General features: G+C 38.3%; 1 pseudogene; it reads right to left on the reverse strand.

The window, feature by feature from the left end:
- Positions 1-3,248: 3,248 nt before the first annotated feature.
- Positions 3,249-11,930, reverse strand: LOC124991447 (cyclin-I-like; annotated as a pseudogene).
- Between the last annotated feature and the right edge of the window lie 391 nt (positions 11,931-12,321).

Genomic DNA, 12,321 nt, shown 5'->3' on the forward strand with positions numbered 1-12,321 from the left:
CATTAAAGAGAGTTCTTCAGATACAGCGGAATGTCCTGTATATTTCTCTGGGTCATCTCAGTGAATAAGGTAGTAAAGGAAGGGATTTTTTTGTTCAAAAATAAGCAAATGATTTATATTAAACATATAACTACCAAGTATCAAATATTATATTCAACTGATATATCATGAGGAGAAAACTAAGATGGCTTCATCAAGGACTATTTTTAAAATACAGTAAATACAGACCAAGAGGGAAGGACCTTTGAAGCACATTTGTGTGTTGGTAATAAACTGGATGATATCCCTCATCTTATTCAAACCACAAACTTTATGTTCATTCCCTTGGTCCTAATGTATGAAACTTTACATAAGATAAACCAAATCAGTCCTAACCAGTGAGCAGTCAAAGAGCTGTCAACAGGTTGTCCCTGAGGAGTCTGACTAGAGCAAGAATACTCTGAGGTAGAATATCATGCAGTGGTATGATTTTGTAAGTTAGGAAAGTGACAGGAATGTCCTATTGGATTGGCTTATGTATGAAAACCATAATAACAAACCTGGCGAGAGGGAAAAAACCAGCTAAAACCAAAAACTAAACAGTAGACAAAGTGGGGCTACTCTTTAAACAAGGGTGACAGCTCTTGGGAAATCCTCATTCCTACCATTTATCTTAATTTTATTTTATTGATTTGTTTTTATGAATAGCTTTTTTTTTACAGACTGAATTTTGATTCATTGTACACAAATGGGGTACATCATTTTGTTTCTATGGTTGTGCACCATGTAGATTCATACCATTCATTTAATCATGCATGTACATAGGGTAATGATGTCTGTCTCATTCCACCATTTTTCATACCTGTCCTCCCTCTCATTTCCCTCTACATAATCTAAAGTTCCTTCATTCTTCTCTCACCCCTCACCCCCATTATATATCATCATCCACTTATCAGGGAAAACATTCGGCCTTTGGTTTTTTGGGATTAGCTTATTTCACTTAGCATGGTATTCTCCAATTCCATCCATTTATCTGTAAATGCCATAATATTATTATTCTTTATGGCTGAATAATGGTGCAGGGAAAACTGGAAATCCATATGTAGTAAAATGTAATTAAACCTCTATCTCTCACCCTACACAAAACTCATCTCAAAATGGATCAAGGACTTAGGAATTAGACCAGAGACACTGCACCACATAGAAGACAAAGTAGGCCCAAATCTTTATCATGTTGGCTTAGGATCAGACTTCCTCAACAAGACTCCCAAAGCACAAGAAATCAAAGCAAGAATCAATAAATGGGATGTATTTTAAGAAAAAAAAGCTTTTTCTCAGCAAAGGATAAAATCAATAATGTGAAAAGAGAGTCTATAGAGTGGGAGAAAATCTTTTCCACACACACTTCAGATAGAGCACTAATCTCAAAAATTTATGAAAAACTTACAAAACTCTACACCAAAAATACAAAGAACCCAATCAATAAATGGGCCAAGAACCTGGACAGACACTTTTTAGAATAAGACTTACAGGAAATTTATTAATAAATGTATTAAAAAGTGCTCAACATCTCTAGTAATTAGAGAAATGAAAATTAAAACAACTCTAAGATTTCATCTTACTTCAATTAGAATGGCTATTATCAAGAACACAAACAATAATAGATGTTGGCATGGATGTGGGGAAAAAGGCACACTTTTACATTGCTGGTGGAGTTGCAAATTGGTGCAGACACTCTGGAAAGCAGTGTGGAGAATCTTCAGAAACCTTGGCATGGACCCACCATTTGACCCAGTTATCCTACTCCTCGGTTTATACCCAAAGGACTTAAAATTAGCATACTACCGTAACACAGTCACATCAATGTTTACAGCAGCTTAATTCACAGTAGCTAGATTGTGAAACCAACCTAGATGCCCTTCAACAGATGAATGGATAAAGAAACTGTGGTTTATATACACAACGAATAGCTTTTTATTATAACTAGAGTTTTTTATCACAGCGCAATACTTTCAATACTTTCTTTAGGATGCAAAGGAAATTTAGGATCCAGAAGTTGTCAAGAGAAATGTAGTTTAGGAGACAAGGAGAATAACTTTTATCAAGAAAGTCCTAACATAGAGAAAGGGAAAATGTAGGGGCATTTCATTAAAAATGGAAGAGAGATGGAATGATCTGTGGATTAAATGAAGGGGTTGCAGGGGGAGGGAGAAGGGACAGTATAAGAGAAGAACAGTGAAATGAATCTGACCTAACATTCCTATGTATATACATGAATCTCACTGCTATGATTCTCTACTATATACTAACTAAAAAACAATATTGAACTAAAAGAAAAAGCAGAAAGATCAATAGAGTAGAGGAAAGGGAACAGAGGAAGGGAAGAGGGGTGGGAAAGGGGAAGTACTGAGGACTGAATTAGAAAAAAATATATACCATCCTTTTATGATTATGTCGAAATGAATTCTATTGTTCTGTATAACTAAAAAAAACCAATAAAAAGAATATTCTAATAGCTTAACATAAAACTAAGAAACTAAATTTAGTTGTTACGTGTTATAAACTCAACTCAGAGTTGCTCCAAAATTTAGACGGTATTTCCTACTGATATAAATGACTGAAAGCAGATCATTAATAAAAAATCTATTATATGTTACATACATTTTTGCTGAGCACCTGGATAGATCAGTTTATCCCAAATTATGTCATACAACTGGTAAAAATGCTTTCAACAAATCCAAGTATACTAATGATATACCATTTTAAACTTCGCTTTAAAGAAAAATGAAGTTATTTTGTTTTTAACCTCTGAAATTGAAATGAGACAAAATCAATGTGGGCATTTGAGAACCTTTTCTGTTACTCCTTCTGATTCATATGCTGAAGTACCCTTTCTAGACTAATTGGAATTTGAATCTTGAATTAAACAGTCATCACACTAAAAAAAAAATCTGTTCATAAAATTGCTAAAAGAAATTCAGGGATTATCTATTTAGTGGAAGTCAAAGTATATAGATGAACATGCACAAAATTCATTAAGTATTCAATGGAGAAACAAGCAAAAGCAACAGGAAATTTCAATGAGGATTCTAGGAACAAGGTTTACTAGCAATAATTATTGAAACATTTTTCCTGAAAATCAAATGTGCATTTTGACATGAAACCAAAACTACTTTTTGGCAGAGAAAAGAGTGAAAATGGCTCCCTTGTGTATAGCCCTCTACAGGCTTTCCTGGTTTTGCATGTTCTCATTCCCAGAGCAGGTAAACTTAGTTTGCACTGGAAGGTAACACTTGTTGAAACCACATGAAACAAACAGGCTGCACAGGTAGACAAGGGGAAGAACGTCCCTCTTGCCTTGATAAATCAGTGCCACAGAGAATTCCCATTTTCTGAAGCATTATCTTCATTATAGAGCCATTTGATTCCATCAGAGAAGGCATCCACATCCCTTTCCTCTACTTGCTATTTAGCAGAAGAATGTTTGAACCCACTGGCAACTGGGAGATGATGGTAAAATGTTACTTCTGTTCTAACTGGCACTTTGACTGGCTGTTGACCTTGGAGAAATCTGGTCCTGAAACACAGGAAGAATGTAACCTGGTTGCTCTTTTGTTGCAGGTCACCAGGATGTGCTTGAGAGGACGAGAAATATAAATGGAATCTAGAGGAGGAGAAGACTGCAGAGTAGAAAGATGACCTGCCACAAGTTCCTGGGAGCAGATCAACTAGAAGCTGTCTATCTGCTTTCTGAAACAGTTCAATTGTAAGAGGAAGCTAGTTAGAAATTAGTTTCTCCATTTCCAAACTAACCAGAGCCAGAGCAAGTATGGATCCTTTGAGTTGCAGGCCATATTGTGGAGTAGTTGGTTAATAAGGACATCAAGTGTTTTGAGGGCATGATTTGGGCAAATCAAAAAGTAACGGAGGCCTCAGTGACACTGCAATGGCAAGGAAAATGTGAAGGAAATCCAAATGTGGCTGTGTGAAAACCCCACTGTGATGTACCCAGAATAATTCTCTCCATTCTCAAAATTTCTCATGTGAAACATCCACAGAAACTGTCTCATGTCAATGTAAACAAATCCACATGTATCTCTGTGAAGATCCCAATTCAATGTCTCCACAGAAACTGCCTCTTGCCAATGCCTTTAGTACTGGAATTCTCTCATCCATTTCAAAAGTCTTTGCAGCTAGGAAAAAAGAGATGATGACCTATAACTCAATTATTTTGGGTGGCCATTTTCAGTAGCCAAAACCCTATCCAAAAGGCAGCTAACAAGAGCAAATAAATCTTTTGTGATGAAGGTTGAACTGGTACTTGAGTTTGGCCAGCCTCTGAATTACCTTATCTCCCTGTATGAGAAGTACTTTGATTTATTTGTAGACATTTTTCACACATTCACCTTCTACATGTGGGCTTCTTAGAGATTGTGTTTTCCATTAGGAAAGACAATCTGGTTTTACAAAGATCCTGGACACCTCATGATATCCTTTGGATCTGTATGCCACCCAGCTCTTCCTCTTTTTTCTCCTCCTCCTCCCCAGCAGAGCTGTAAGCCTTACAACATTGACATGGGTTCAGGTATTGCGTTTCCCTGCCCTCAGAAAGACACGACACGTATCCTGGTTCAAAGCTTTATTGTTAGAAGGAGTCCATCATACTTCTTCTATTCTCCTTTGTTTTCTTCCTCCTCTCTAAGGGCTACAGCGAAGCATATATACACAACATCAGCCAATCAGAGCACTGTCCATGAGGGAAAAGCGTGGACAATATAGTAAGTTATCTGGGGCACAAGGTGATCATGCACAGAGCATGCATAGGTGCAAACCAATCATAGAAACTTCCGTATGTGATGCCATTTGTTTTCCACAATAGAGCCTTACTGGAACCTTACTGGCAACTTGCCAGCTGCCATCATTAATGAACAGCCTAAAAAGGGTCTGGGGTCCCGGATGCCCCGACAGTTCCCCCTTTTTTCTTAAAGAAATGGCAAGGGACCGGGCCTGTCTTAGGTTGTCCATGGCAAATTACATCCTTACCCATCATTGGAATTCTGACCTCTAGGCGTCAGAACCCTGTCTTAGGTTGGTATGCATTTCCACGGACCTTACCTGTCTTTGACTACCGGTCCAGCATACTTAGCCAAATTGTAGGGGAACTGCCAGACTCTATGGCTGTCATGGCTTACTTTACCATTTCCGTATGTTGTTGATGGCGTTTATCAGATTGGCGCAACTTTTTATAAAGAATGAAAAAGCAAATCATACATATTATACCAAGAGCTAGTGTACCCGCCCATTTTTTGCCCCAAGAAAGAAGTTTATTTGTGAAATTATTCATGGAAGTAGTAATAGCAGGGATATGCACTTTAGTTTTATTAATAGCAATAATCTGATTATGTAAAGTTTGAGTTAAGTTATCAAATTCATGAGTCCATTGATTAGTTAACATATATGACAATTGTTTAGAAAGATTCGCGGCGTAAGAAAGGTTATCATAGGAAAGTTCCGTAACACAAAGTCCTACAGTAGAATAAGTACATCTCATCACTATTACTTGTTCAACAATATTGAGTTGTTCTTGGAGAAGATCCACCCGTTGATTAAGTTTCATAAGTCCAGTTTTGAGTTGTCCATTTAGCTGATTTTGAGTGTGTAGAGCTTGCGCAGTCGCAGAAGAGAGATTATTAAGAGTCTGTGCTGTAGGAACCGAAGTAACAAGAGCAATGGCAGCCGTAGTGGCCGCTGCAGCAGAAGCAGCTATAGCAACGATAATGGCAGCTGTTATTCCAAAGTCTCTTTTTTGGTGAACTGTCACTGCGGTGTGAGTGGAACCGATGTTAACCGGAACTGGAATATACTGAGGAATCCGTAGTAGGGTTGCTGTATTATACTTGGTGGCATTCCAGCATTGAGAAATAAAACATGAACTAAGAGAGCAATTTATACTGGTAGCATTATCAGTGAAGGTAAGATTAATAACAAGGAATAAAAATGGAGGAATAACACAAACCGGTGTGGGAGCAAAACTAATATTTTTCTGATCATCATTATCCCAATTAACTTTAACATGATCTTCCCATAATCCACTAGTGTAATTATAGCTATAATTTGTATATCATATTTGTCCTCCATATAAAAAGGTCCAGGGTGCTAAATTGACACAGGCAATGCTGCCACATAAAGCCCAAATAGAAAAACGATTTTGAGGGCCAGCTAATATGTTAAAATATTGAGTAGTGAAATTATTGCCAAACCAGGTGGAATTTTCATTAGTTCCTGGTCCTCTATAGGAGAAGGAAGACACACAGCGCACTAGATACCAATCAATACAGGAAAACCATATATGAGGCCAATGTGGCCGTCGGCTTTCACAATGAAAAGACCAAGACTGCTGAGAGCATATGCCTTCAGTAATTCTAGGTGTAATGCCTTGTAAAACAAGTGTATCTCCCCAACCATCAGAGTGAGGTGGGTATGTCTTCAATTTTTCTATTATCTTTACTTAGCATAAAACCCACTGTATGATTCTTTAAGAGGACACAAGGAGAAGGTTCAAAACATAAAGTTCCCTCTAAATTTATAATAAAAGTCCAATTAACTGATTCTTCTGAAGATTCAAATGGCACTGAGGGAAATCCTGTAGTTTCATTAGTAGAAAATATTACAGGATATATTTTAGAAGTGTTAGTTAAAGGTAGAGGATATGGCCAAGCTTTAAGAATGCCCCACATGAATTGTCCTGTGACTAATGGGATTAATAACAGAAATATACTTACCTTACTTACCTTATATGGAGTCATCCTGAGGTTCTGTAGTTGCCGTTCTATCCTGAATTGGTGGGGAAGGTACTGGTCAACTCAATCGCTCTGGCACCCACACAGGAACTTGTTGACCCTGCGGAAAAACACAAACCGAACCCCGGACCCATCGTAGGACAGGGTCTGGACCCTTCCATGTTCCTGTTAAAATGTCTTTCCACATTACATATTGTTTTGGAGAAATATCAGGGGAACAATGGCGGTCAGCAGCTGAACGCCCATCATTGTCTAAGGTTAAAACATTTAAAATAAAGAGGACTAAGTTTAGTTTATCTTTAGGGGATCTGAAGGATGCTCCTATTCCCCCTTTTTGTTTTTGTAAATAATTTTTGAGTGTCAAATGAGTCCTTTCAATGATTCTTTGTCCTTGCAGATTGTAAGGAATACCTGTCACCAATTGAATATTAAAGGTTTTGGCAAATTGCTGAAAGCTTTTAGAAGTGTACGCTGGACCATTATCAGTTTTTATGATTTTTGGAGTGCCCCAGGAGAAGAATGTTTTTAAACAATGTTGTATAACGTCTTGAACCTTTTCTCCGGTAAGTGGGGAGGCCATAATAACTCCCGAGTAGGTATCTACAGAAACATGGACATATTTAAGATTACCAAATTCTGGAATATGGGTGACATCCATTTGCCATATATGATTTGGTAACAAACCACGAGGATTTACTCCAAAAGATTGAACTGGAATTTGTGGTGCACAATGTTGACAATTTTTAACTATTTGTTGGGAAAGTGTCTTGGGTATTTGAAGTTTTCTACTTAACGTGGTAGAATTAACATGAAAATTATCATGAAATGTTTTTGCTTGTTCTTCTACAGAAAAAATGAATTTTGTATGTGTAACCAAATCTGCCAAATTATTTCCTTTTGTTAATGGTCCAGGAAGGTTAGAATGTGCCCTTATATGTCCTATGAAAAAGGGCTGCTGACGTTTTAGGATGTAGGTTTGTAAGCTAATAAAATAAGGAGCGGCAGCAGAAGTGGTAGGAATGTAAGGTACAGTTTCTATTGTAGATACAGAATTAACAATGTAATTGCTATCTGTTAGTAAGTTAAATGGGACAGCAGAATATAACTCAAAAGCTAAAATTACTGCTGCTAGTTCAACTAGTTGAGCAGAAGAGCCGGAGACAATGGTTGTATGTATTTTATCACCTGCTATAACAGCTCCTGTTCCTTCTTTGGAGCCATCCGTAAAAATAGTAAGGCAACCTTCCAAAGGGGTGATCCTAGTAACTTTAGGGAATATAATAGGAGCATTCTTACAATATTGAATCCATGGATATTGAGGATAGTGATTATCAAAGTTAGCAGTAGTAGAACAGTAAATTATTGCCCAATCTGTATCATTATTAACACGCCATTGTATCTGGGATGCAGTATAAGGTATGATGATGGTAGCAGGGTGCAACCCAAATACAGACACACAGTAATTAATTCCTTTGAAAATAAGTTGAGCCACTGCCGTAGGATAAGGCTGTAAAATTTTTGATGGCGAACTGGCTAAATGAATACTTTGTAAGGGTCCCCCTTGCCATATTATACTTGATGGATTATGACTTTCAGGGAGTATAATAAGATATAAGGGATAATTAGGGTCACAACGGCTAACCTGGCATTCTTCTAGGCATTGTTGAACTAAAGAGATGGCTTGCCTAGCTTCAGTGGTTAGAGTTCTTGTAGAATTAAGGCTGGGATCACCTTTAAGTATATCAAATAAAGGCTTTAGCTCTCCAGTAGAAAGTTTTAAATAAGGTCTAATCCAATTTATATCCCCTAATAATTTTTGAAAATCATTTAAAGTTAGTAAGTGATCTAATCTAATAGTTCATTTAAGAGGTCAGACTGTAGTAGCGGAGAGCATAGTTCCTAAATAAGTCTTTAATTCTTCTGTTTGTATCTTTTCTGGAGCTGTGATAAGATTCCAAGATTGTAACTCTTTAGTCATATATGTTAAAGCCTCTTTTACAATTGACTAATTAGGATGACATAATAAGATATCATCCATGTAATAATAGATTAATAAGTCCTTGTATTTATTACGAGTGGAGTTAAGTGCTTTATCCACATAAATTTGACATAATGTAGGGCTATTGGTCATCCCTTGAGGCAAAACTGTCCACTCAAATCTTTTATCTGGTTTGGAATGATTAAGAGCAGGCAAGGTAAATGCAAACCTCCAGCAGTCATCTTTATGTAGTGGAATAGAGAAAAAACAGTCTTTTAAGTCTATTATAATAGTAAACCAATTTTTTGGTAAGGCAGAAACCAATAGCAAACCACATTGGATGGTTCCCATGGAATACATTTGATTATTAACAGCTCTGAAATCATGCAATAATCTCCATTTTCCTGACTTCTTTTTGATAACAAATATAGGAGTGTTCCAAGGGGAAGTAGAAGGTTGTAAGTGTCCTGCTTCAAATTGTTCTTGTACCAATTTATGGGCAGCCTCCAATTTTTCTTTAGTTAGGGGCCACTGAGGTATCCATGGAGGCTTATCATCTTTCCATTTTATAGGAATATAATCTTTCTCAGTGACCCCTAGGAAAAACCCAAACCTCTGGTGTCATTTTTTGGAGCTGGAAGAGGAATGGGCTGTTTAGACCCTTGTTGATTTTTACCTAATCCTTGATTTTCATTAAATCCCATAACGTGCATCGTATTTTTTATGGGAGTGCCCTGATAAATCCTATCTGTGGTTAGTTTGACATCCATTTGTTCCAAGACATCCCTCCCCCATAGTGAAATGGGTAGTGCACAAACATATGGTTGAAAAGTTCCTGAATGCCCTTCTTGATCCTTCCATTGTAGGGAAGCAGCACTTTGATCTGGACTAGTAGCTACTCCCAACCCTTGAAGTGTCTGATTAGCTGTAACTAATGGCCAATCTTTTGGCCAATCAGAAAATCTTATGATGCTTTTATCTGCCCCGGTATCTAAGAGAACTGAAAACTTCCTTTTTCCTATAAAGAGATCAAAAAGAGGTCTATTACCAAGCTCCATAGTAAAACATGTTAAAGGATCTCCGGGGGAGCCAAAACCATGATCTCCTCTCTGTTTCTTTTGTGAGGGCCAAAATTTGTGTTCTCTGGGCTGGATTAACATTTGAGCTACTCGATCCCCGGGTGAGATAACAGTAATTCCCTTTGGAGAAGAAACTAAAATTTTTACTTTCCCTGTGAAATCTGAATCAATAACTCCTGGATGTATGATAAGACCTTTTAAGGTAGAGGAGCTCCTTCCTAACAATAGTCCCACTGCATTGGCTGGTATAGGTCCCTCCCAATCAGAGTCTACTGTTTGCACTCTCATTTCAGGAGTTAAGACCATTCTGGTGGTGGCACAGATGTCCAATCCTGCGCTTCCTGTGGTTGCTCTTCGTTCCTTGTGCCCTGTTCTGTTGGAGGATACCATGTTCTTGGTACTTGTTGTATGACCCCGTACATTTGTTGTGGGCCCCGGGGTGGGCCCATTTTCCCGTTTTTTTGAGAGGCTAGGATTAGGACCCAAATAGTTTCCATCCTTGTCTTTTACTGGTTGACAAACACTGGACCAATGGTTACCCTTTCTACATCGAGGACACAGTCCTGGATTTTTATTCGTTTGACCTCCCAATTTAGGACAATTAGCCCTTTTATGGCCCATTTGACCACATGAGAAACAAGCCCCTGGTGGTATTCTATTTGTAGGTGTTTTACCAGATCCCTGTAATAAGGCTGAGGCCAAAGCTTGACCTTGAATTACTGCATCATTAATATCCTTACAAACCTTAAGATAAGCAGACAAATCTTTATTTTTCCATGGCCTGATTGCCTCTTTACACCATTTGTTGGCTTGTTCATATGCCAATTGTTTAATTAAAGGCATTGCTTGCTCAGCATCTCCAAAGATACGAGAAGCTGTTTGAATAAGCTGATCAACAAAATCAGCAAAAGGTTCATTGGGTCCTTATATTACTTTAGATAGTTGACCTTGCAAATCGTCTGCTCCCTGTAAGGTCTTCCATGCTCTAGTGGCAGCAGTGGCAATCTGTGGATAGACTCCTGGTGGGAATTGGATTTGTGCCTGTATATTATCATAATTTCCTTGTCCCGTTAGCATATCTACATTCCAACCAGGATTGCCCGCAGCTGCATTACACCTGGCAGTATCTAGACAATTTTCTTGCCAAGCTGTTTTCCACATCAGATATTGACCACCAGAAAGAGTAGCTCTTGCCAAACTTTCCCAATCACGGGGTACTAAATTAAACCCTGCAACTGATTCCACCAGGGATATAGTAAACGCAGCTTGTGGGCCATAAGTACTAACTGATTCTTTTAATTGTTTTATAATTTTAAAATCTAAACTTTGATGGAATCTTTGTTGAGTTTGTTGATCTTCAAAGACAGGAAAGTATGAGGGGTCTGTACTATTTAATTCTTTCCATCCTTGGGATACTTGACTCTGAGGACCCAGAGTACCAAACTTGTGGTAATTAAGGTTATAGGCGGGAGGTGGTGCTGTAGGTTTAGCCACTTTCTTTAAATTCAATTGTCCCACCCTGCATTCCATTTCCTCAGCGGAAAGTTCCCCTCCTAAGTCATTCTCTGAATCATTCTCCGATTCATGCGATGAGTGAGAAATTGACCTTAACTCTTTCACTTCCTCTAAAACCTTTTCCCCCTCCTCTAAAGATTGTTTAAATTTATCCTTAGAAGACATGAGACAACCTCTAACCAGCGTCCATATGGCCATGGTGCCGGTAGGTAACTTTGTTTGTTCATGAGTCTGTTGTAGGTCCTTTCCCAAATGGTCCCACTGAGGGATATTTAATAATCCTTCATCTAAAAACCAAGGGGCTTTATCTTCTACAGGTTTTAGAAACTTCCTAGCTGAGGAAGCTTTTAGAGGTGTTCCATTAGCCTTTAATAAAGCCTTTAATGGGCCTTCCATGCGAACTCTAGACACCTCAGAACCCATGATTAATTTACTGTGGTCGCCTTTCGAGTACCGGTTTCAGTTCACTGGACCGCCTTCCGCTTGGTCCGGGTTGATTGATGGCCGCCTTTTGCGCACCACTTTCAGTTTAATGGACTGTTTTTCGCTTGGTCCGGATAGTCGCAAAACCGCGAACATCAAGGCTACCTTTTCTCCTTTTAATTTTCCCCCTTTTTACAATACTTACATGAACATTTCATTAATACTTACATATATACAAGAGGAAGGTTCCCGGGTTTCGGCACCAATTATCACGTTTCTCTGCCCGCAGAGAGACACGACACATATCCTGGTTCAAGGCTTTATTGTTAAAAGGAGTCCATAATACTTCTTCTATTCTCCTTTGTTTTCTTCCTCCTCTCTAAGGGCTACAGCGAAGCATATATACACAACATCAGCCAATCAGAGCACTGTCCATGAGGGAAAAGCGTGGACAATATAGTAAGTTACCTGGGGCACAAGGTGATCATGCACAGAGCATGCATAGGTGCAAACCAATCATAGAAACTTCCGTATGTGATGCCATTTG

This window comes from Sciurus carolinensis, chromosome 8, assembly GCF_902686445.1.
Source record: "Sciurus carolinensis chromosome 8, mSciCar1.2, whole genome shotgun sequence".
NCBI classification, from domain to species: Eukaryota; Metazoa; Chordata; class Mammalia; order Rodentia; family Sciuridae; genus Sciurus; species Sciurus carolinensis.